The following is a 22,155-nucleotide window of genomic DNA, read 5'->3' as shown; positions in this document are numbered from 1 at the left end:
AACAGTAATTCAAAGGGGTACATACACCCCTATGTTTATTGCAGCATTATCTGCAATAGGCAAACTATAGAAGCAACCCAAGTGTCCATCGATAGATGAATGGATAAAGAAGATGTGGTATACATATCACATATGGAATGTGGAGTATTGCTCAGCCATAAAAAAATGAAATCTTGCCATTTGCAACAACATGAATGGAGCTAGAAAGTATAATGCTAAGTGAAACAAGCCAGAGAAAGACAAAGACTATATGATTTTACTCATATGTGAAATTTAAGGAACAAAACAAATGAACAAAGAAAAAAAGAGATAAATTTTAAAAAGACTCTTAACTACAGAGAACAAACAGATGGCTCCCAGAGAGAAGGTGGACAGGGGATGGGTGATTCAACTGAAGAGGATTAGGAGTACACTTGTCATGATGAGCCCTGAGCAAAGTATAGAACTGTTGAATCATTATATTGTACACTCTATGTTAACTATGCTGGAATTTTTAAAAAGAGAGAGGAGGGTAAAAGAAAAAAAATGTGATTAGTGTGACTGAGAAACCAAATATTTTATTTAATTTAATTAATTTTAAGTTCATTTTAAATAGCCACACATGACTAGTGGTTACCACATCGGAGAGCACAGCTAGGTTTTCACTAAATGCTTATTGATGATGAAAAATTGAAGTCATCATGTACCTTGAATCCTTAAATTCAAATCAGTAAATTTTCTTCTTACTTTAGAAAAAGGCAGTCATCATGAAAAATATCTGAAAATTAAAGACATTTATCCATAAAATAGGCTTCAGTTGTGTGACAAAATGATCGGTACTTAAACCAAATCCCCCAAACTATTAAATCCCTGCACATGATGCCATTACCTTCAGGAACTCATAAAAGGAAATGTCCTTAATTAAAAGTGTGATTTTTTGTGTGTGTGTGGCTCTGGGGACTTTTAAATGTCTGTGTATAAATAAACCATATTTGTAGTTGGGTTTGAAGGCATGCCTTTACTTTGTTCAGTTCCCAGGTTATACTGTTGCTCAGTTACCTAAGAATCCAGGTCTGCTGCTGGATTAGAGAGAATGGCAGCCTGTGCATTTTTGCTGATAGCTGTGTCCCAGGCTGTTCTCTGTGATTTATCTCCCATGAAATGCCTATAGCTGTAAAAGCCCATATAAAAAAAAGAGTAAAAGTGAGGGTAAAGGAAATTTGTAACTACCAGGCACTTATTGGTCGCATTAACTGGAGAAAATATAGCAGGAGCTGTGGGAAGGGACTGTGGACCTGGGCTTTGGGCTAGACGGGGTTCCAAGTGCCGAGTGGCACTGGATGGAAGCCAATACCCCAATCATTCAGTGGAGAATGGTGCCCCAGCTTCCTGCCACTCTCCTGCCTTCTGCAGGTAGATTCTATAGGATTTGAACTAAACTCCTCAACAGAAATAGGCATCAAAATGTTAAATTTATAAAGCTTGCAGCTGACACTTCTTACCTTTGTGTAAGCATTTGTATAGTTAGGTTTGCAGGTGTTTTATAATCCTGGAAGAGCGAAGTCATTAAGTACTATAAGCACAGTCTATCGATCAAGGCAGGTGCTGGTTCAACCCAGACACAGGGTCTGGTATCTCAATGAGGTAGGTGTTTGTCTGTTTCTGGAGAAGCAATGAACTCCTTTATTTGGACACTTCCTTAACTCGTTATACGATTCATTAGTGCCAAACTTGCTTCCACTTAAATAATAATAATAACAACACAAGAAATAACTTTAAAACATAAGAAACCTTATCTGAACTATAAATCTCAAGAATGTCTGGTCTACTTGGTCAGACAACAAAACCATCCAACATCCAAAAACTTCATGATAAAAACAACTCCTGTTTATTGCATCTAGAATTTTGCAGCCTCAGAAGTGCTTCTCTGGAGATTTCAAATGTGACATAGCTTTACACACAAATCAGTGAATCAATCACATGCCAAACGTTGAGAGTTTGTGGGGTCTTCTGAATAAGAATTTAATATTGTATGAGAATTACTTCTGTAATTTCTCCCTAAAAGGTAGAAAGAGTTGGGAGAAATATACCTTAATATTTATTTTTTAAAGGTATTTCCTTTCCCTTTATCTTTAACTGGCTTCACACTCCAGAACTTGACTATCTTATTTGCAATGGTAGACACTGCCACAAAACAAATTTATGTGTCTCAGATTGAAGTTCCTCCACTTTGAGATTTCAGGGAATTGCTGTTTCGGTTAAAATTAAGTTAAATTAAGACTCTGAGTTCCAAGCCCTGTAACAAAAATACTGTATTTAAAATAGAAGCACCTGTATTCCCTAAGTGGATGACACAAAAACCTTTTAACAATTCACATTTCCTTGGTGTGTAATCATTTGTTTTTATCAAACTTGAAACCAGCACCAAATCTTCATATATTATCCTACCAGCCAAGATCACCTTACTCAAAATCTCCCAGTGTTCACAAAAAAAGGAAAAGTACCTAGTGAAGGCAGGAAAAATCAGAAGCTTCAAATCTGAAAAGTTGATGTTTGAGTCTGATGCATGGCTGGTGTGTGCTGTGCAGCACTTGGAAATTCCATTTCTGTGCAGTGAGTGGTGAGTGTATACCACTGGATTTGCTGGGGGCATTCGAAAAGGAATACTGCCTATCCTCGCCCACCCCACCCCCCATGTAGTACACATGGTTGTGGCACTTTTACACACATTAGGGAAAAAGAAATCCAACAGAGAAAGGAGAGAAGCCTAACTGAGAAAGGAGGAGTCTGTCCTAGGCAAGAAGGAAAAAATTCAGACATCCATTTTTTTTAATATGATTTATTGTTTAAATTATACTCTTTTGCATTTTAAGAGCAGCCAGGAAAATGAAGTTATTGGTACATTAGAATTTTCCTCTCTGCTGTCATTTCAGTTTAATTATTAGTCAGACATCTGTAATGGAAAAAACTAGAGGCTTAGAGCGGGTTTCCAGCTTGGGTCTTTCTAAATCTGTTCCTGGACAGATGACAGAGCCTGAAACCAGTGACCAAGGCCTCACAGAGGTTGTTTCTTTATCTGAGACAAGAAAGTCCCAAGTGCTACATTCATTACATGTGGATGAAAAGATTTAAGAGTCATGAACGTGACCCAGAGCGAATGCTTAACAAGTTAGCCAAGTCCAGGTTTAATCATCACATGATTAAGACAGAGTCCTATTACCTGTGTAGTCTGAAGCTTTGAGTTTCCAAATTCAGGATTTTGCACAGGAGGCAAACTGATTTGGGCTTCAGGAGGAAATCACTGACTTATCTGCCCTGGGGACACAATGAGCAGGGATAAGCACGAGTTCAACATTTTTTTAAGAAGCTAGAAAGGTGGAAATGCCTATAAAGCCTTCCCCAAACACTGAATTTATTTAGGCCAACTTGGAATTGAAAAATAGATGCCAGTCAGAAAATTGGGGAGAGGGAAGAGCAGGGGGGTAGGCAAGTCAGATGGGATAGAGTTGTAGGATCTTATGTTTAACGATTAGGTTTGCTTATTTGTCATCTGGATTCTCATATACCATGAAATAAGTAGGAACCAACCAAAGACTCAACACAAATATTGAGTTAATCCGACCTGGCTCAGCAGCAGTCTGTATTCAGAGCCTTTTAATAAAATTAGAGGTTTATTTGTTTGTTTATTGTTGCCTTTAAAAACAAAACAAAACAAAACAAATGGACTCTTTTCCAAGCGGCATCTATACACATGGAGCCATCGAAACCACTGTCCCCCCAACTGCACCCCCCCGGTTCTTTATTCTACAACTGTCTAGGTTTCAAGAACTGAGTAGAAGCAGAGAAACTCCTTCCAATGCATATAAAAGCCTGGTTTGGCTTGGAAAGTCTGGTCAAGTTCAAGCAGGCAGTGTGCCAATGACCCCATGCTCAGCCTACAGCTTTGCGGCCTTCATTAGAATCTCTCAGAGTTCTGTTTTTAGAAGAGCAACAAACCCTCTTTAACTGAGGGAAATCAAAGGGACCTCTTTATCCACCACTCATGTATTCTTTCCAGTTCTGATAATAGATTTTGCCAGCAGGAGCCACGCCAGGCTAGAACTCTCACATTGGTCAAACTCTGTGGCTTGTTCTTTCCAATGCCATTTCCCAGTGGACTGGGGTTTCTCATCAATCACGCGTTGCCCATATCGTGTTTCCTGGTTTGGCTGTCCATGTGGCCAGCCCAAGGCTGGGGGCCCTGGGAGTCAGTATTAATCATGACACATGCCACTCTCGGGGCTGGGTTGCTTTGAGGATGGCATCTTGTACTTGCCTCTAGTTGTGTTTTTCCCTGGAGAAATCTCAGGTTAGATGAGGGGCGGGGGGAAGCCAGTTCCTGCTTGATGTTTAATAGCTTGGTCATTAGGAGGGATCCTGTAAAACCCCCACCCCCTGCTGTTACGTGGGTGTTTTTTTAACTGTAAACACTGCCCACGTTGCCACAGCATATTAACTGGCTCCAAGTTTAAGACAATCTATGAGGGTTTTAATTTACTTCTCACCTGTCTCCTTACCTAGTTCCCACACAATTATCCCTGGAGATCACCGAACCCTTGGTTACTATCATTTCAGCCATGAGCAGTGTTTTCAATCGCACTGTGTCGCATAAGGAGAGAAGCCAGCAAAGGTGACACACACGGAATTGCTGGCCCGGGATGTGGGCACTGTGGAGAGTTTCAATCACACTGTTTGCTTTAGTGCTAGACGTTGCCTCAGCTTTGAGGTGTGGGAGCTGTAAATTAGCATCTGAAACAACGCAGCTGTATTCCTGCTGCTGCCTCTCTAGCCAAGGCCCCTGGCTCTGTGACTTCTGAATCTTCCATCTGGGAGCCGCTATTTGTTGAACTGAATCCTACTTTGGGCAACCGATGTGGGTATTCTGTGAATTAGTCCATGGAAAGAACCTACTGAGATTCCAGCGGTCTTTGGGGGTTTCCCAAGAGGAGGACCCCGTGGCAAGGATTAGAGTGCAAGCCATTTTGTCTGGGAGGTGAGCCCGGGAATCACTAGTAGGGGAGTTGGGAAAGGAAGATAGGCAGTAAAGGGTGAACTATCAGGCCAGTTTCCACTGTGAGCCCTGAAGCTTGACTTCCCTCGGGGACACTAGGAGTCAGGGTGGCACCTGACAGACAAGGGAGCTGTGGTGTTTGTGTTAAGGGATGTTTCCAGGAGCTGTTAATTCTCCAGCACCTCTGGCCTGCAGAGTCTGCAGGCAGAGTGGGCTCCAGGGGCCCGACAAAGCTCCCAGCAGAGAAATGTAGGTGCTGGCAAGTAAAAGTTAGGTCTGTGTGTAAAAATGGTAAGGCTAGTGTGCATGAGTGTGGGAGGGTGCTCATAGGGGTAGAAATAGAGCAGAATACCCACAATATCTACCCCACTAACTTCACACCCCAGGGACCAGAGCAAAGAGCTGGGTAAGCTAAAAACCCTGTTCAGTGTCACAGCTAGAAACAAGCAGAGAGAGGGTCTCCACCAGCCCTAATTCCGTGCAGAAACATCTTCTATAGGGATCATCCAACTTCTACCCTAACATTCCAAGTGGCGGGGGCTCAGCCATCAAAGCTGCCCAGGCCGCGTGTAGATAGTTGTAGCTATTGTTCTTACCGATACTTTCTAAATTTCCATGTTTGTTCAAATGACCATTCATTCCCCATCTCCTAGGTGGTAGATGCAACGCAAGGAACAGGACCAAAGCTCTCACAAATGCATGCCCACAAGAAGATGGATCATCATGATTTATTCTCATGCAGCTTTTCATAAAGTGCCCCATTGCCCAGCTGCATGCTACAGAAAAGGAAGTCTGTAACGCACCACAGGTGGGGAGAGCGAGGCAGTTAGAGGAGGTTAAGCCTGACTATAAGCGGGACAAGGTAGGAGAGACATACCCAGCACAGGCCCAATGGCCATATCTAATCTCCTCCAAACAGTAGGCATGACAATAGCCATCCTCACACCAACAGAATGTGTGCTCCACTAGTATTCTAACCAGAGCACTATTTAAATCGGATTATGAGGAATGACTTATTATCTACTTTAAAAAGCATGGCATTTCTTAAAGGGAATATCAAATCTTTTCTTCTGTTCAGTTTCCCACTTCTATCCATTCCTTACTTGTCCATTCCATTTCTTGTCCATGTGGCTGCAAATGAGTCCATCCCACAATGTAAATTTCATCTTCCTCTGCAGATATTTTAGGAGGCATTAGTTGCAAACCTGTGGGCACTCAGAAACATCCACCAATATTACACATACAAATAGATCCTATAAAAGTAGGATCAAATCGACATTAGTCTGGGGGGCCTATGATTGAAGAGTGCTGACCACTATCACATACTGCACATGGTCTCCAAGGAATGTGGAAAAGAAGAGCAGTCTGCTGCCCAGTCATAAAACTAGCAAACTTCAAAATGAAGGTGAATCTAGAAAATCTGTGAGCCAAATATATGGGTGTGACTGCACTTTCTATTTGCATATATGTACATGTAAATGTGTGAGTGTGATGCCCATTTAATATTTGATATTGAAAACAAATAAAAATAATTGACATACTGCTCCCTAAAATAAGAAGTTTATATTCAACAATCCTGTGTTATTTTAGAGAGAAAGCAGAAAAAGGGAATCGAGATCCTCTAATAGAATAAAGTAGAAAAGTAGAAGTCACAAACTGGCCATCCACAAACCAAACAAATACAGTTTATGGGTGTGTTTTGCTTTGGCTCACACAGTGTTCACCTATATGGAGTTTTAAACATGCATTCATTGCTATCCTTTAAAAATAAGAATAGTTTAAATCAAAATCCAGATTCCCAAATTCTCTTGGATTATCAAAATCTCTGGCAATTCCAAAGCAATTCTACATTTCACATGACAACATTTGGCCAGAGCTAGCAGCTGCTTTCTCCTCTGGACAAGGCATACATTTCCTAGCACATCATGCTCCACCCTTCCTCTCATTGCAGTCGGCTAGTTATCATGTATTACTTCATTCCTTCTGGCTTCTTTCATTCACATTGCTTGTCTGGCCCCTGCAAACCTTCAAGATAGTCAGAAGGGAACAAACCAAGGTATGAGGAACAAGATTTAGTCATTTAATTTTACTTTATAGGCCAGCATGCCAAAGGTCATTGGAAAACTGGAAGATGCTCCAGAAGAAAATGCATTCCATGGCAAATAAGTTTGAGACACACAGTCTTTTTGAAATTCCCAGTGTGCACTAGAATAGCAAACTGTCTGGGAAGTCACATGACATGTAAACTTTGCCTGGCCTTGGTTAGAAAATTGGTTAAGGGACCACTGGACATTTTAAACAGTAGAGGAACTTGGTCAGAACTATGCATTGGCAAACTAATTTGCTAACAGTGCAGTTTTCCCTAAAAACAAGGGTTAACATAAAAGTAGCACCATCCATGATCTCCATGATTTTCCTCTCAGTCTTACACAGATGTCCTGCAACGAGCATCTCATTCTCTTCTCTATAAATGGACAATAGCAATAACTTCCTGTGCAGATACATGGAAGGATTAAGAAGACACATGTCATAAGTAAATCTTAGCTGTTCTTACTCTTATCTTCTTCTCCATACCCTTATTATCTCTATAGATTCACAAATTTCCATATGTATGTATATGGAAACATGGGGAGTTTCCCACTTCCTGTGGAATTAGATACATTATGTAGGAAGTCCTATTTCATTTTTCTCTGCCAGTTAAAACTCTATGTCCCCTGGAATGCGTTTGTAGAACTTCCTAGGTTGAAATACTAATTTCACTGTTTGGACTTAGGGATTTTTTTGCCTTCCCCTGGGAAGAAGGTATGGAAAGAGAGAGGAAAGAAAAAGCAAAGAAGGGAAAGATAGGACAAATAAATTGTGTTCTCCCAAGGCACAGCAATGAAAAGAAGGCAATGTGGCAACTTAATGGTAGTCACAAGCAGCTGAAGCTTTTTTGAATTGGTTTAGTTGTTTCCCAGAAATGAGAAATGCTATGTCAAGCCACAAAATTAGAAGTTTATAACCAAGATTTCAGCCAAAAGAGCCAGCAGTTTCCCATGAGTCCAAGGGTTGTCTACTATAGTTACATTCAAACTGTTTCTCTGCTTTCACGTGGTTTTCTATCTATGCTACAGCAGAAGAATCTCCAGTGTGTCTGTCCTCCTAGAAGTGTTTGGATCTTCCAGCTCGGAAGTCAACTAAGTCAGTACATAAGAAATGCTACCATAAAAACTACCACTGAGGGCAGCCCAGGTGGCTCAGTGGTTTAGCACCGCTTCAGCCTGGGTTGTAATCCTGGAGTCCTGAGATCGAGTCCCATGTCTGGCTCCCTACATGGAGCCTGTTTCTCCCTCTGCCTGTGTCTCTGCCTCTCTCTCTTGTGCTCTGTCTCTCTCATGAATAAATAAAATCTTTAAAAAAAAAAAAAACTACCACTGAGTTAGGGTACCTGGGTGGCTCAGTTGGTTGAGCATCCAACTCTTGATTTCAGCTCATGTCATGATCTCAGGGTGGTGAGATTGAGCCCTGTATCGGGCTCTGAACTCAGCATGGAGTCTGTTTGTCCCTCTCCCTCTGCTCCTCCCCCAACTCTCTCTCTCTTTCTCTCTCTCCCTCTCTCTCTCAAATAAATAAATAAAATCTACAAAAAAAAAAAAAAAAGAATCACTGAGTGTGGGAGGCTTGGTGTGCAGGCATAGATGGCATACTCTGACCTATGATGAGACAACTAGAACAATCTCAGGAGGCAGGCCCCCAAGTAGCTGGAGAGGGACTCATTCAACATAGTTTTCAAAAATATTAAGATCTTATGATATTTCAGCCACCAGACTATGGAGGATGAAGCAATAATAAACAAAGATGGGGCTTGTGTCCACATCTGTCCTATGGAGGTCATGTTCTAGATGAGGAAGCAAACAACTTCACAGTTAAGTAAAATGCTAACAAAATGGCAATTCTGGCTAGTGCTCAGAAGGAAAGCTGTGTGGTGGTTTGAGAGCATGGGACAGGGACTCTGGGTAGAAAACTGACTAGAAAAGTGTATGAAAAGTGTATGAGGGAAATCTAGGGGGTGATGGGCTTTCAGATATTAATAACAGCAGGATAAAAATAGGCTACAAAACAATATGATTCGTAGGATGGCAATTTTGTGATATTAATAATCGAAAACATCCATAATCAAGGCATCAAGACTTAGCCACTGCTTCATCTGTGTCTGCTTTTAATTCTGTTATTTATACTTTTCTTTAACTGCTAAATTTTCTACAATGAGAACACAAATTATTTTAAGTTAGGGAAAAGATTATTTTTTAAAATAACTATTGTCATTTCTTTTTTGATTTTCAATGTTTTCTACAAAAAAGCATTTTTATTGTATTATCGTTAAAATTATATAGTATTAATACACACATATAAACACACATGAAATGACACCTTGTATTTGAAAATCTGTGACTTTAATAATCACCACCTGTAGGTTTGCAGTTTTCACTTTGTTATTCACTTAATCGCCAAATAAAGTGAATCTCCAAGATGCTGCTTGCATTGCTGACTTACATCTACTTGCAATATTTTCCAAGTGGAAGGGGCAAAGGGAGATGTCAGGACTACGTGCCATACACCACGTCTGCTCACCCGGCCCCACCCCTTGTAGATGGCCCAGTGACAGCAATGAGTGCTGCACTCCCATACTTGGCGGGACAGGATGATGGCCCTGTGGCTCAGCAAGGCCACATCTTGCTAGTGTGACAGACTAACTACTCAGAAAAGGACCTTCTTGCGTGTTACCTAATGCATCATCTGTTGATTTAAGAACACACATTAGTGCTGCCTTCTGTCACCCTCTACATCATATCAATTTGCTGCATCTCAGCAGAGGAAAAGGGAATAAAGAACCCAAACCACTGACGATCCACAACTAGGCCAAACACTCAAAGCTACATCTGCTAAATCTGGATGGATTAAGTTTGTAAACCACTAACACCTCATTTTCTTCTATTTTATAATGAATCTTTAATTACATAAGAAAGAAGTGAAATCATCCTCCCCTTAAACATTAGAATGTTTACTCAAAAGGAGTTTTCTGCCACCTTCCCAAATTTCAGTCCCTCCCACCCTCTCATAGACAATGTGGGGTTTGGGGTTTTGGCTTCTGGATCATATACACACACATGTACATATATACATATAAACATAAATATAAATGTGTACATAAATATGCCTAATGCAGGACAGAATGGAGAACATAACATTGCCTTGTGCTTTGTAAGGATTTTTCTTTTTTTTATCTCTCTCTCTCTACATAAATGGTTTCATCCTGTAGTTATCATTCTGCAACTTGCTCATTTGTTTCTTTTTTGAGCTCTATGCCAGGCTGGTTATTTATTTGAACTGCTGCATCCAGTTTCATCATATAAATACACCATATTTTATTTACCCATTCCCCTGTTGATAGATACTTAGGCTTTTCCAATTTTCACCATTGCAAACAATGCTGCAATGGACGTAATCATATCTGACAGTCTGTGTACACGTGTTCCACACACACATACACCCCACCCCAATCGTGTCCAAGACCATTGTCTCCACGGTGAAATGTCAGGAAGTTTGACAACCTAGTGACATGGTGCCCAGGTCTTGATTCTCACCTGATTTAGACCTTGGTAAGGCAGGGCTTTTGGTAGGGGGGTCTGGTGGTCCCATTTCCCATCAGATTGTCCTCCTGGGTGGGGCAGAGAAGCTAATGGAGAAACAGAGCCATCTATTATTGGTAGACCCCCAACCAGCTCAAACAGACTTGGGCCCGTTTGCAGATTCAAATGAACTATTCATTGTTCCCCCTAAAACCTGCAAACCCACCTAACAGTAGTTTGGCATTTAACATTCCCTCCTCATCACCCGGCCAAGAAAGGCCCCACTCACTCTTTACCATCAAAGGGGCTTTTGGAGGAAGAGAGGAGACACTCAGAGAGTTGGTGCTGGAGATAGGAGTAACTTTCACAACCCAAGAGGCAGGAGGGCCAGTCTGCCCGGGCTCCTCCACGCTTATTGCTTGCACCTTGCAAATACAATCCAGCCCTGTTCCCAGCCCCTCTGCCATTTGAGAATCATGAAGTCATCACAGCTGTGACTGCAGCCACCCTGGAGGCCTGGAACTAGCTGGCGGGGGGCCCTCCCCCACAGGCCAGAAACGTGCTCTCCTGCAACTCCAGCGCTGCGGGGGTGGGGGGGAGGGGAGGAAGCAAAGCACTCCCCCCCCCCAACCCCGGGTCCAGCAGCCAGGAGCCCCATGTTGGCAGGGCGGCCAGTGGGGAAGCAGATTCATACCCAGTGACTGGGACTGGCTGTGATCTGGGAGCCAGTATTGTGCCTCTGGGCCTCCTGGGGCCAGGCCCACAGATTCAAGCCATTTCACACTTGGAATGTGTAATAGGGATGGCCTCCAACCTGCCACCTCCGTGTCAAGCACAGCTCCACTCAATAAACCCTCTGGGGGGCCTGGGGGCAGAACTGGAGAATCGAGGGCCAAAGGACTAGAGCCTCATAAGCATGCTTTGGGCAAGGCGTCCATCTGAGGAGGGAGGCCTGGCCTCCTGCTCCGTCTGCACCAGTGGAAAAAGCTACGTAAGTGCCAAGTCACAGGAGAGCAAGTCATGGCCCAGGGCTTTACAATCTGTTTCATGAGCTCTTCCTCCCAGCGTGCCAGGCAGCAGAAGTTCTCCGCCAGTGCCCCAGCAGACGCTCGGGGGCTTCCTGCCCGGGGGAGCACCATGGCCTCTGAAGCAAGCAGGTGGCAGCCCTGAAAATTCTGGGAGGGCTCAAGAATTACAGTAGTCCATTCTGATATTTAAATGGCCTCCCTCTTATCTGGGCTGGGGGTGTCCTCTGCAGGGGTTTGGGGTCAGCTTTAGACCCGGGCCCTCATCCTGATGCTCTAAGCAGGAGCTGCCTCTGCCAGAGGCCTCTCTGCCTTTCCCTGGGACCAGACAGGTGTGAAGAGCAGCAGAAGGCCCTGTGTCCTGGGGAGAGGCTGTCTTCATGGAGGCAGGAGAGAAGACCACAGGAAGGCAGGGGTCAGACACAGAGGACAGAGCAGAAAAGTCTCCAGGAAGACTTAGCAGCACAGATGGGGTCTTCCAGCGGCTGGGGGTCAAGGATTTTCTGCCAACAGAAATCCTTGGAGATGCTTCCGGATGGCCCCACCAATCTCCCATCTCTCCTCCTCCGGTATCAGCTTCCTTCCTCTCCCCAGAACCTCTGCTCACTGCCAACCACAGCTGCCATCCCCCTGCTGTCTCAGACACGCTGGGCAGCTCTGTCTCTCAATCTCTGCCCTGGGTTCTTTGGAAACTAAGGGTTGTTATCAAGAGGGGCATAGAGAATGAGGAGGGGGTTTCCATCCCCATCTCTGCAGGCTTCAGCCCTGCTCTCACCAGCATTCCCTTCTGTCTTCTTGAATCTGGAACTTTGTGGCCTCTCCGCCCAACCCCTCCATCACTTTGTTTTTTTTTTTTTTTGTTTTTTTGTTCTGTTTTGTTTTGTTTTTGTATACTTTTCTTTGGAGTTCGACCTGCCAACATATAATATGAGGAGAAGAAGGGAGAAGAGAGACAAAAGGAAGATGGTGCTGAGGAGCCCAACATTGGGCCAGTGAGCAGAGCTGGAAAAGGTCCTGGTGACAAAGGGTCACCATTACCTCTTTCCTCTCTCCTTCCCTGATAGGGTGCTGCTCCCCACACCCAAGTGTTGAGACAGGGGACAGGTTAGACTGCTTGCTTGGGCCACATCAAAAAAGAAGAAAATAGAAAATTCTGCATCCTGGCCATGATGGGTGTGAGAAAAAGCACTAGAAAGTATCCACACACATCCCTTCTGGGGCCTAGGATCTTCTTAAATGAAGGCCTGCCTAAACCATTTTAAAAAAATAATGAAAAACATGTCATTTATGTTCCAGACAAGGGTTCCTGGTGAAGAATTGAGAAAGCACAATAGATTATGTTTTGAGGTAGAAGCAAAGTATTAAGTATTGAGTACCTCATAGTATATATCACTGATGTTTGAAAAATTGTCAGTAGTCATTATAAAAACATTACTCAGCTATACACGAAGCAAGTCAGCTTTCTCACTCTTTTGGCTATAATCTGGGTGTTCACATACTCTATCACCTAAACAGGAAACGACAGGCACCAAGCTACCATCTTGGATGCCAGTCCCATGGCTACAGTCTCATGAACTCACCAGAGATTGTGTCCACTTGTGGAGGTTTTACTTTACAATAGCTAGCAGTGAACCCCATGCTACTCAAGAATGAGACCCATGACTCTCAAGAATGATGATCTTCATAAATTCTGTTTTATGGCCCAGACATAGTATATCACTTCCTCTCACCCTCCTGACTGACAAATCACCCAGGATAGGAGGGACCCAAAAGCACAACAAGAGGACTTTACATTTGGTCCTTGCTTCCTGTAACCTGGGCCTCCCCTTAACAGCAGATAAATGTAGACCGTCATCTCTGAATTCCATCTTTGAGATCATGACACCGAGGACTCCTAAAATGTACTTAGAAACTTAAGAATGGACTAGATCATGTCTGTGCATCACAACCACATGCTCACAATGATCAACAGTCCCAGGCATGGTTAGAACCCTACTCTTGCACCAAAGAGCTCTGCAATAGGCATGGCATCATCTAGCCCTCAGGACAAATCCATAGCACAAGGCAGCACCTGCTACCTTTCCAATGACACCATTTCTCGAAGAGATTGCATATTCTAAACTATAGAGCTTGCTTTCTGATGGAAGAATGTTATGTGTCCCATAGTAGCAACTCAAATGCTAATTCTTTTTGCTTCCTTAAAAATGTTGATTTCCCCAGCTTGTATTTGCTCCTGGATTTTATTATTTTATTTTATTTTATTTTATTTTATTTTATTATTTTATTTTATTTTATTTATTTATTGCTCCTGGATTTTAGGTAAACAAAATGCTTCCAGTGAATTCCCTGGAGCTGTAGTAAATCAAGTCGTGGAAGGAGGCTTGTGGATGGGAAGGCAGGAAAGATATGGAGAGTGCATATCAGGGCTCTGAGTCCTGCCCTGGACCCCTTCAGGAGGTGGCCTTGGAAATGCCACTTGAGCCAGGTGGGATTCAGAACCTGTAAGTCCTGCACAGTGCCCAGTATTGATGCACACCTTCCAAGATGCACCAAGCAAAATGTATATTTTCTGTCTCTGCCTAAGATACATACATCCCCCCTAACTTCTTGGACCTGAAGAATATTACCCCATGTTTTTCGGCAAGTAACATTTAGAAATGCAAGAATTTTCAACTCATCTTTTATCGTCAAGACACTGTTCGAAGACTCCTAAGAATCCCATTGGAGAGGAAAGAAAGAAGAGTGGCTATAGCTCTGTCTTTGCTTTTTCTCATAAATTGGTGTTTTGAATAAGATTACATTTGACTACAGTTTCATTTCCAAAAAAAATGCAAATTGTTTCTCTATTCTGTAGAATAAAATCAATGTTTAACGCCTCCTATATGACAGGTGGGAATATAAACTATGTAGTTTTCTTAAGGTGTTTATGGGCTTGAGAGGTAAGAACATGAATAAATTCAGATTATCACAATCTCAGGAAGATATGAAGAAGAACTTACTTTAAATTCTCATAATCTAGAGCCTTCCCCAATAACTGAGGGTGATAAGCAAATATCAGGAGCCTTGTGTTTTGTGGTCTGGGAAGTGACCTTTGGTCTCTGCTACATAATACTGGGTTTCATGAAGTTCCCAAGATGTAGCAGGGGCAGCAGACACAGTGGGATGCTGTGTTCGGTGTCTTGCTTCACCAGACAAGACCCAGTCGTTTTTGCCTTATTTAGAAATAGACTTGTTTTATTATGACACGGACCGTTTGTTAGCACAGAGAGAGACAGAGAGGCTCACAATGTTTGAGTCCCTTATCTCGCATTGTTTATGTTCTTAAAATAATTTAATTAGCTTAATAAACAAAAGCATTTTCAATTCATAAACAAAGAAAACTCAGAAAAATCAAATGTTCCAAATGGCAAAAAGAAAAGTCAAATCATTCCAAGATCCTTTTCTCACTCTCTGGTTTGCATATTCCTGCAAACCTCATTCCTGACAGCCAGTTGGACTTTGAAGACATGTGTTTAATTCCTTATTTTGGTAGGTCACTTGATTCAATTTTTAAGGCAGGTGGAATTTAATCTAAGGCTAAAGGAGGATTTCTGGAGGAGCAAAAGAAATGAAAGGGTTCTAGAACTCTGAGTTTATATTATCAAAACAAGCTGACTATATCATTTTAATCTTTAATCTTATTAATATTTCTGACTTTTTAATTACTCTAACTTCTTTAGCCCATAATGACTAAGGATGGTTTCAAAATACATGTATGATCTTTAAGAATAGAATGGAGTGTGCATGTACTTCATAAATTTAATTTATGAGTTATGGATAAAAATGTAAATCAGTAGACTATACATTAAGGACAAAAGTAGTCTCTACAAGTACTTATGTATTTTTCATAATTAATATTAGCTAACTTGGTTTAAGCATTAATACATGCTAGTTACATACTTAAAAATTACATGTGGATTATCTTTATTTTTACTTTTTTATTTAAATTCAATTTGCCAACATATAGAATAACACCCAGTGCTCATCCCATCAAGTGCCCTCCTCAGTGCCTGTCACCCAACATATGGATTATCCCTTAATCCTCCATGAACACATGAGGTGGATATAATTGTTCCTTCTATTTTAAACATGAAGAAACTGAGATTAAGAGTTTGCCCAATGAACGTAGCGGGAATATAATGGAGCCAGACATAAAATCCAGTCTCTCTGACTCCAAAGGCTTGTGACTGACTCTGTGGTGTCCTGTGAGGTAGTAAAGAGCTATCATGGAGATCTGTTGAGTTGTATTATTATTATTACAGCAATGGCTATCAGCAAAGCCAGATGGTTTTCTATTGTTTCTGATGTGTCTCGACTTTTGCCCAGTGAACTCCCCCACCCATGTCAGTCAGTCATAGTTCAATCAGATAAGCAGAAGCACCAGGGGGTAATACATGAGTATGTATGTACATGCACACATATGCATAGCTATAGACACAGACAGACATCTCTGTTACCTTACAAAATTGTGGGAGCGGATCAGTCTCTATAAGGCTTTTGTCCACAGAGCAGGCCATGGAAAAGCAAGGACAAGCTGGAGCCCCCCATAAGGACAAACAGAAACTCATATCATGTCTCTGAATTTGCTGGTGTTAATGTTTTGTAGGACAAGCTGGTGCCCTTCATCACAGAGTTGGCCCAGGAGTCAGAGAACCCAAAAGAGAATGTGAGAGGAGGAGCAGCTGCAGACCTGGCTGCTGCCCCACACCAGCGAGATGAGCCAGCAGACAGCAACAATGTGCGAGCTACATCACGACTGCTCCTTCACTTCCACCTTCCACATCTCCCACCGTGTCTCTCTTGTGGCCAACCCTAACCCGACACATACAGGGGAAGGAATTGTGGGAAATGAAGCTCAGTCTAGGCAAGTTGATACATTACAAAGCCACTGTGCACACACACTCTTTTCTCCCTGTTTTCTTGCATTAAAGGAGCTTCAACATTCTATGTAGAAGTATGTAACCACAGACAGTGGAGAAAACCCGGCTCTGCCACCAACAGATGCCTAGAGTGCCTCCTTTGCACAAGGGCTGTGCACCAAAGCTGCAAAGGTGAATGGAACCTGGGTCCCATCTTTAAAAGGCTAGCTGTCTGGGAGTATGTGGAGAAAGAGAAACAAAACATCAATACAGGTATTATAACAAGTATTATGATAAGCGAATGCACCCAGGGTATAATAGGAGCCCACAAAAGTGGCACCCAGGGTATAATAGGAGCCCACAAAAGTGGCTCATTCTACCCAGGTGAGCTTTTCTGGAGGATGTGGTGTCTAGACAGTCTTTAAGATTGAAGTAGGAGTTGACTAAGCGAAGAAGGATAAGTAAAAATTTTAAGATGGACTGGGGAGGAAATAACCATTAAGACTTATGGCAGAGATGGGATGGAGAGATTTATAAGCAATAGTTGTGGGAGGTTGGGAGTGGAAGGAAAAAAGGTTGGAGAAGTAGGTGTCACAAACCATGGAAAGTCTATGCACACTGTTCTAAGGAGTTTCTGCTTCACTTTCTAGAAACTGAGAATGAATGAAAGACATAAACACACAAAAATAATATGGGTATTGAGGTAAATAATCTCCACAAAAATCAACTCAGCACCTCCCTCCTTTGCACATGTGTGGTACTCATCACTTTAAAAGATGGGGTCTAATTTCCTTCCCCATGAACCTTGATCTGGCCTGAGCAACTGCTTAACTAAAAGAAGGTAACAGAAAAAACATTCCAAGGGTACCTCTTAAGTTTTACAGCTTCTTCCTCGTCTCTGGGAACATTTGCTCTGGGGACATGACACCTCTTCTTGGAAGCAAACTTACTCTGTCAGGAGCCCAAACCAAGGGTGATGCCACATGTAGATGTTCCACTCAATCACCCAACTGAGCTCCCAGACAAAAACCATCATGTGGGTTGCCATCATGAATGACCTGGACAGCCAAGATTAGGCCTGTAGAGGATTCCAGTCCTAGCTACCATCTGAATGAGAGACCCCAGAGGAGGACTGCCCCCAATAACTCACAGAATTTGAGAGATAATCAATTTTGTCTTAGATTTCTAAGTCTTCATTTGTTACATAGCAACAGATAACCAGAATTGTCATTTTTATATTTTAGAGGGGAAAAAAACCCTTGGAGTACAGCTTATTGACTCAAGTAACTGACTTAGGAAGTAGGGAGACCTGGTAGGACCCCATTGCCATAGTCAAAAGAAAGATGAGAGCCTGGATCTGAGATTGCCAGTGGGGACAACGAAGAAAAGCAGTATTCTAGAAACAGGAAGCAAATTGATAGACTTCATGTTAAATGATGAGCAAAGAAGAGAGGAAGAGTCTCTGTGTCTCCTGTACAGTGGGTGGAAGTTGGGTATCCCAATTCCAAGGATCTAGAATACTAAAGGATGATCAGGTACGGTAGGGAGAGGAATAGGATGAGGCAAGATAGATATATGGTGAATTAGAGGTTGCTAGGAACACCCAGATTGACAAGTTCGAAGGAAACTTGGTTAGGAGTTAGGAATCTAGTGGGAAAAACACTTCATAGATATCACTCATTAAAGACCATGAAAGTGGACAAGGAGAGGATATTAAGTGAACTCAGAAATTGGTTAAGGATGCACAGCTTGAGAAAACTTATGAATATTCTCTGTCATGGAATAACTTGCATGAACTTAGGCAAATAGCCTGACAGTTCTCAGTGTCCACATTTCCACAATGGATTTTTATGTGGGTTTTTAATGAGAATAGATGATATTTGATGTAATAATACTGTCCAAGTACCTAGCCTAGAGTTTGGTCAAGAGCTCAATAAAAATGACAGTTGGTTGTTATTCATATTATCATTATCATAATTTGTGTCAAAGGGATGGGCTGCTGAGACAACCAAGAAGGAGACCAAGAACTGTTAGAGAGGTGGGGCAAAGAATGGAGGAGGTCATAGAAGCACAAGAGTTCACAGTTTTGAGAAAGAGTGAGGGTAGGGAGAGCTAGGGTATTCTCACCGGAATTGACAATATTCAGGTTGCTGGGGACCTTGATGTGGAATTTTTAAAGATATGGTAGGAGTTTAGCAAAGCTAGGAATTGGGATATGAACACTCAGAGATTGTTCTTTTAAGGAACTTGGAAGGATATAAAGAAACAAAGCCTGCCATTTGCAACCACATGGATAGACCTTGTCGGCATTACACTAAGTGAAATAAGTCAGAGAAAGACAAATATTGTATGATCTCACTTTACATGTGGAATCTAAAAATAACAACAACAACAAAAACCCACAAGCTCATAGAAAAGGAGATCTTATTTGTGGCTACCAGAGGCAGGGGTCAGGAAGAGAAAATAGGAGGAAGTGGTCACTAGGTCCAAACTTCGAGTTACAAGACAGATAAGCACTAAGGATATAACGCACAGTGTGATGGCTATAGACAACAACACTGTGTGAGATACAGGGAAGTTGTTAAGGGAATAAATCCTCAGAGTGCTCATTACGAGGGAAAAAATATTTCTTCCTTTTTCTCTTTTTACTGTATCTCTATGAGATGATGGGTGCTACCTAAACCTATAGTGGTGATTGTTTTGCAACACATGTGAGTTAAACCATTGTGCTGTATTCCTTAATCTTATGCAGTGTTGTAAGACAATAATATCTTAATAAAACTAGAAAAAAAAAGAATTCTTTTTAATGGGTAAATTAATTTTTAAAAAAGAAATGAACTTGGCTGGAAAGACAAGAAGTGAAGGTAGCTCGAGGAGAAGAGCAAAGTGAAGAAAGTTTTTGCTTGATTGCTCTTCTTGTGGCTGTTGCTGTTTCCATGCTGGGTTTTTTGTTTGTTAAAAAGGAAGAGATGTGAGTAAAAGAACCAGATGGAGGGACAAACAGCAAGGGCTTCAAGTGAAGACCCTTGACTGAGAACATAATTAAGTCCTGCAGAGGGAGATCTAGAGTACTGACAGGCAAGGAAGCATCAGGGACTCAGCTGGCTCAGGGAGGGGTCCCTTTCCTTGCCTGGCAGCCTTGTGGGAGCATAATTTAGGTGCAGGATTTTAGAAGAGGCAGAATAATGTGAAATTTGAAGACTTAGTGGGAGAGGATTTTGCATATTATGAGGTGGTTATGCAAGTATTTCCTTCTTACAGGCTTAAGCAGCTGCCTCTGAACATTAATATTTGCCCTCCGGAGATAAACAGGAGGACTGATCCAAGAGTTACTACCTCAATAACCATGGTTCATGGGGAGAGCATGGTTTACGAGGGCTTGAAAGCCTTCAACTCACCCAGGTGGGAGACAAGTGGAGCTGGAGTCAGTGCACACTACAGCTCCTGCTGGACAGAGGTGGGATCAGAAAGTGGCCCTGACCACAACCCAAACTGAGTGACTCAGACTTAGGGAAATGGCCTACAAGGGTTTTCAGGGACCAGTGAAGTTGGGCATGTAAAGAGTAGATTCTGGGTTATCGTTTCTTCAAAGGTGAGTAGATCTCTACAACTAGATAGAATAAGGTTCTAGATTAGGTTCCAAACGAGATAGAACAAGGATGTTCCACCCTGTTACTCCCACCAATGACATTAAAAAGCCCTGGACAAAATTTATAAAGTGATTGATAGGAGACTGAGAAGTTACAGAAAAGAAGCTAGACTGGTGAGGGTCCTCCAGGCTCAAGAACCCATCCAGCAGTGAGTCCCTAGGGTTTGTTCGCTGTTTGCTTTGTTTCATTAAAATTTTCACTTCCTATATATGACCACAAGAGCTCTGGAGAGGACCACCCAGAAACACCATGGGTGCATGGTACATGAGTACAGATTTTTTAAAGCCCAAGAAAAGTCTTCTTTCTATAGACAAAGGACCAAAATTTCCAGTAGGGCAAAAACATAATGACTGTATCTACATATTGCCCTTAGGCAGTCAAATGTCAAAAAAAAAAAAAAAAAGGCTTGCCCCTTCCCCTCCCTACCAGGTGCTACAGGTAGGAGCCATTCTTCCTCCTGCAACAAGGAGGCAATATCCCTCCCCTCCTAACTAGAACATGGTGGGGGAGGTTATATGGAGGACAGAACTGGAAAGAGTAAATTTCTAAATCGGTGTATGAATCCAGGCAGAACACTCAGTGACCTGAACATAAAACACACAAGGAACAACACAGCAATGGTTCAAAAAGACAGAAAAGCTCAATACTGATTTGAAACATCACCCTGCTTCCAGATTGGCCTCGGGATTGAACACACGGTAGGGCATGCCATCACTGCCAAGGCTTTGAAATTGACTTGAACCACAGCCCACAAAGTGGATCAGGACATGATTCTCAGCTATATAGGTTGACTGCCTGCTAAAATAAAAATGTAAGTAAGAATCAGTCACATAGTACCCAAATGTCTAGGAAACAATCCAAAATCTTATCACACTGAGACCCATAAAAATCTTAACTTAAAAAAGGCAATCGACAGACGTCGGATGACACAGATATTGGTATGATCTGATGAGAATGCTAAAGCAGCCCTTCCACACATGTTGCAATTTTGAAGTGATTATAAACTCTTGAAACAAATGAAAAGATAGAAAGTCACAGCCAAAAGAGAGAAAATGCAATGAGGAAACAGTGGAAAGTTCTAGAAAAGAAAAATATAGTAACCAATTTTTTTTAAATCACTGGGTGGGTGTGCAACAACATGGATGGAGCTCGATAGTATAATGCTAAGTGAAGTAAGTTTATGGTTTATGAGCATCTAGACTAATTTGGCCACATCTCTAAAATCCACATGCCATTTGGCCCTATGATTCTACTTTTGGAGATCTGTTATATAGAATATTTGCCTACAGGTGACATGACAAAGTTATCCTTAGCTATGCTGTATGATCACTAAAGACTAGAAATAATTTAAGGTTCATCTACAGGCTGCTGGTTGAATTAGTCCATGAATATGTCATACAATAGGAGACTATAAAACTGTAAAAAAAAAAAAAAAAAAAAACCGGGATGAAAATTCTCTATTAAGTTAACGCTAATGCGTAAATAAAAGGGGAGCATAGTCTATGTTCATGTGTCATGTGCGTGTATTTGCAGAGACGCTAGAAGGACCCTTAGCGGGAGGTGACTGCCCGGGGGGAGGGGCAGGGCCCGGAGGATGGAAAAAATCCTGATGCCTACTAATACGTCTGCCTATTGAACCGCGGGGAAGCATCGCCCATCTGAATGAAATGAAACTGAATGGAGTTAACCCCCTACACACCCACACACCCACACACCCACACACCCACACACCCACAAAGCAGAAATAGTCCTACCGCCCAATCCCAGGGCTGTGCCTTAGAGGCCCCTGGGCGCCTGGACGCGGGAAGCCAAACCTGAGTTTCCAAGAACGTGGTTTCAGCATGAGCACGGATGCTTCTGCTCGGGGTGTGGGTCCTGCGCCGTCCCCCGTCGCCCACCCTTGGTCCCCAGTCCACCGTCCTCTGCGCCCCCCGTCCCCAC

At 42.3% G+C, this 22,155-nt stretch overlaps 1 pseudogene; it reads left to right on the top strand.

Annotated features, from left to right (window-relative positions):
- Window positions 1-15,969: 15,969 nt before the first annotated feature.
- LOC121478226 overlaps window positions 15,970-22,155 on the top strand; it is a 34,096-nt pseudogene continuing 27,910 nt past the window's right edge.

The sequence above is a fragment of the Vulpes lagopus genome, chromosome 2 (genome assembly GCF_018345385.1).
Source record: "Vulpes lagopus strain Blue_001 chromosome 2, ASM1834538v1, whole genome shotgun sequence".
Classification (NCBI taxonomy): Eukaryota; Metazoa; Chordata; class Mammalia; order Carnivora; family Canidae; genus Vulpes; species Vulpes lagopus.
Note: the sequence above shows the minus strand (reverse complement) of the source record. Positions and strands in the feature narration are given on the sequence as shown.